The sequence below is a fragment of the Penaeus japonicus genome, unplaced genomic scaffold (genome assembly GCF_977035675.1).
Source record: "Penaeus japonicus unplaced genomic scaffold, GWHDUDI00000001_assembly GWHDUDI00000017, whole genome shotgun sequence".
In the NCBI taxonomy this organism is placed as follows: Eukaryota; Metazoa; Arthropoda; class Malacostraca; order Decapoda; family Penaeidae; genus Penaeus; species Penaeus japonicus.
Window position 1 is genome coordinate 7,255,085 of NW_028234419.1, and position 5,000 is coordinate 7,260,084.

Sequence of the window (5,000 nt, forward strand, 5' to 3'; positions counted from 1 at the left end):
GGGGAGGAGAAGGAGGAGGGGGAGGGGGGGGAGGAGAAGGAGGAGAGGGAGGGGGGGGGGAGGAGAAGGGGGAGGAGGAAGGGGAGGAGGAGAAGGAGGAGTGGGAGGGGGAGGGGGAAGAGGAGAAGCAGGAGGAGGAAGGGGAGGAGGAGAAGGAGGAGGGGGAGGGGGCGGAGGAGAAGGAGGAAGGGGAAGGGAGGAGGAAGAAGAAGAGAAGGAGGAGGAGGAGGAAGAGATGAAGGAGGAGGAGGAGGAGGAGGAGGAGGAAGAGAAGGAGGAGGAAAAGAAGGAAGAGGAGGAGGAAGAGAAGGAAGAGGAGGAGGAGGAGACAGAAGAGGAGGAGGAGTAGAATGAGGAGGAGGAGGAAGAGGAGGAGGTTGAAGAGGACGAGTGGAAGGAACTGATGAGCATAAGTTGAAATAAAAATAAGAATTTTAGAGTCACGAATGTGGGACGGGCGAAAGCGGAGGAGGACGAAGGGAAGAGGAGGAGGACGAAGGGATGAGGAATGGGAAGAGGAAGAAGAAGACGATAAGCAGATCGTGACGAAAATATAAAGAATCTACAATCAAGAATGGAGGAAGAGACAAGGAGGTTTATTTTTCCTTGTGTGAGTTTAATGGTAATTGATAGCACACGAAGGAGAAGAAGAAGAGGAAGAAGGAGAAGAGGAAGAAGAAGAAGAGGAAGAAGAAGAAGAAGAAGAAGAGGAAGAGGAAGATGAATAAGAAGAGGAATAAGCAGAGGAAAAAGAAGAGGAAGAAGAGGAGGGATAAGAAGAAGAAAAACAAGAAGAGAAAGAAGAAGAGGAAAAAGAAGAGGAAGAAGAAGAGGAAGAAGAAGAGGAAGAAGAAAAGGAAAAAGAAGAGGAAGAAGAAGAGGAAGAAGAAGAAGAAGAAGAGGAAGAAGAAGAGGAAGAAGAAGAAGAAGATGATGAATAAGAGGAGGAAGAAGAAGAGGAGGAAGAAGAAGAAGAAGAAGAAGATGAAGAAGAGGAAGAAGAAGAGGAAGAAGAAGAAGAAGAAGAAGAAGGAGAAGAGGAAGAAAAAGAGGAAAAAGAAGAGGAAGAAGAAGAGAAAGAAGAAGAGGAAGAAGAAGAAGAAGAAGAGGAAGAAGAGAAAGAAGAAGAGGAAAAAGAAGTGGAAGAAGAAGAGGAAGAAGAAGAAGAAGAAGAGGAAGAAGAGAAAGAAGAAGAGGAAAAAGAAGAGAAAGAAGAAGAGGAAGAAGAAGAAGAAGAAGAGGAAGAAGAGAAAGAAGAAGAGGAAAAAGAAGAGGAAGAAGAAGAGGAAGAAGAAGAGGAAGAAGAAGAAGAAGAAGAGGAAGAAGAGAAAGAAGAAGAGGAAAAAGAAGAGAAAGAAGAAGAGGAAGAAGAAGAAGAAGAAGAGGAAGAAGAGAAAGAAGAAGAGGAAAAAGAAGAGGAAGAAGAAGAGAAAGAAGAAGAGGAAGAAGAAGAAGAAGAAGAGGAAGAAGAGAAAGAAGAAGAGGAAAAAGAAGTGGAAGAAGAAGAGGAAGAAGAAGAAGAAGAAGAGGAAGAAGAGAAAGAAGAAGAGGAAAAAGAAGTGGAAGAAGAAGAGGAAGAAGAAGAAGAAGAAGAGGAAGAAGAGAAAGAAGAAGAGGAAAAATAAGTGGAAGAAGAAGAGGAAGAAGTCAAAAATCTCTTTCAGTCTACATGAAGCGAAAAGTAAATTCAACAATCGTGGAAAAAGGAACAGGAAGAACAACTAACCCTACACCTCTTATATATATATATTATATATATATATATATATATATATATATATATATATATATATATATATATATATATATATATATATATATTTATTTATAATTATATACATATATCCCTTATACCTTCCCCAGTGCTATTCCCATTTCAGCAGCAGAACACTTCCCTAGCACCCCCCCCCCCCTACACACACCCAATCACACACACACACACACACTTCCTATGCATGTGCCTCATCCTATTCATTCTAAAGGACTTTCGTAACTTCCCAAGATTTCCCACCTTTTTTTTTAACGACTTAAGCAGTTTCATGCCTTATAAGGAAAATCATTTTTTATTCTTAAGAATTAACGATTAGAACTGTTCGTGGCGAATAATTTTGAGTTGAAATAAAAAAAAAAGAAAAAAGAAAGAACAGTAGTAGTTTTGGTAATAGCTTTGCTTTTAATGATATAATAAAGACAGTGATGATAACGATGATAATGATATTGATAATGATTGGAATGATGGTATGGACAAGGATAGTAGTAGCGGTATCAGCAGTTGTGATAACGATAATGGTGATAATTAGATAGTAATGATAATGATGATAATTAGATAGTAATGATAATATTGATGTTAATAATGATAATAATAATAATGGTGATAATTGAAATGATAGTGATATGATAATGATAACAACAATAATAATGATGATGATGATAATAACAAAAATGATAATGATAATGATAATAACAATGATAATGTATGTAATGATAATAAGGATAATATTGATAACAATGATAATGATAATGGTAATAATAAGGATGGTAATGTTAATGATAATATTCATAATAGTTATCATAATAATGACAATGATAATCATATAAATTATTATTATGATGATGATAATAATACTGATGAGATCAATAATCATGATGATTATAATAATAATAATGATAATAGTAGTAACAATAACAATGATAGCATTGATAATAATGATAATGATGATGATTTTAATAACAATGTTCATGGCAATGACAGTGATGTGGTGATGATGGGGATGGTAGAAATGGTAATGATAATGATGAAGATGAGAAAAGTTATAGTAATGATAATGGTGACAAGGATAATAATGAAAGTGGTGAGGATAATGATGACATCATAATAATGATGGTTATAACAATGGTAGTACTGATAATAATGATGACGATATTATAGTTGTAGCTGCAGTAATTGTAATGTTAATAGAGATAATAGTTATGAAGATGATAATACATATTATATGGAGATATAGGTATATATATATATATATATATATTTATATATATATATATATTATATATATAACATACACACACACACCACACACACACACAACACATACACACACATATACACCCATATATATATATATATATATATATGTATATATATATATATATATATATATATATATATATATATATATATATACATATATATTACACACACACACACACACACACACACACACACACACACACACACACACACACACACACATATATATATATATATATATATATATATATATATATATATATATATATATATATATATATAAATGATAGGTATAAATGGTGTGTCAAATAAGATGATTCGGAATATAACAATTTATTTCAAACAAATTAATTATCAAACATACCTACCTTCTTGTTAATGAAAGTATCGCCATTATCCGAGCATATCCTGAATCTATCCCAACACTGCAAGCTCTGACACATGATGAGCGAGCACACAATTGCAAGTGGATTTCTGTGAGTCGTGTCAATATTTTGAATCAGACGGTTAACTCATGTGGATTGCAGGGTTTAGTGGTGATTGTTGAATACTGATATGTTATATGCATGATAGAGATAAATGAATGAATTTATGGATGGTAAAGAGATGGATGGAGGAGAGAGAGAGAGAGAGAGAGAGAGAGAGAGAGAGAGAGAGAGAGAGAGAGAGAGAGAGAGAGAGAGAGAGAGAGAGAGAGAGAGAGAGAGAGAGAGAGAGAGAGAGAGAGAGAGAGAGAGAGAGGAGAGAGAGAGAGAGAGAAGAGAGAGATAGAGAGATGAGAGAGAGAGGGGGAGAGAGAGAGGGAAGAGAGAGAGAGAGAGAGAGAGAGAGAGAGAGAGAGAGAGAGAGAGAGAGAGAGAGAGAGAGAGAAAGAGAGAGAGAGAGAAGAGGAGAAGAAAGAGAGAAAGAGAGAGAAGAGGAGAGAGAGAGAGAGAGAGAGAGAGAGAGAGAGAGAGAGAGAGAGAGAGGAGAGAGAGAGAGGAGAGAGAGAGAGAGAGAGAGAGAGAGAGAGAGAGAGAGAGAGAGAGAGAGAGAGAGAGAGAGAGAGAGTGAGGAAGGGAGAAAGAAAGAGAGAGGGAAAGGGAAAAAGAGAGAAAGAGAAAGAAAAAGAAAACGAAAAAAAAAGAGAAAAAGAGAGAGAGAAAGAAATAAAAAGAGAAAGAGAAAAAGAAAGAGAAAGAGAGAAAGAAAAAGAAAACGAAAGAGAAAGAGAAAGAGAGAGAGAGAGAAAGAAAAAGAGAAAGAGAAAGAAAGAAATAAATAAAGAAAGAAAGAGAAAGAAAAAGAGAAAGAAATAAATAAAGAAAGAGACAACCAAACACAAGCACCAATAAACACACCAAAACCCTGTCCCCAGCATTACCTATCCCAAACACCTATCAATACATCCATCACCGCATCAAAAGGACCAGGATTTAGTTCAAAGGAAGACGAGAAATTCCGCTCGATTTGAAATAGAAATTTAAACGAGACACCCCTTAAAATTAGAGAGATAAAAAAAGAATGGAACTCATAAAAGAAATTGTTATACTGTGAGAAACGCAAGACAATTATGACAGTAAAAAAGTTGTTATATAATGTTAAATGAATTAAGAAAATTATGATGAAGTGTAGGAAAAAAAGAGTGTGATACTGTGACAAATTGTGAGAATATTTTGAGAGTAAAAATGATTAAAAGAAAGAAAGGAAATGTGATAAAAAGTGAGAAAAATGTGATAAAAAAGTGAAAACAAATGGTAAAAAGTAAGAAAAAAGCAGTTGTGACACTGCGATAAAAGGTAAGGAAATTGTGATAGTGAAACAGCTGAAAAGAATGAACAGAATTTTGATAAAAATCAAAAAAGAAAGAAAGAAAAAAAAAAGACAAAGAATAGTATATTATGATCAAAAGTGAAAAAAAAAAAAACGAAACAAAAACTAAGATTTTGTTATCATCAGAGTGCTCATTATGATAACCATTATCATTGTT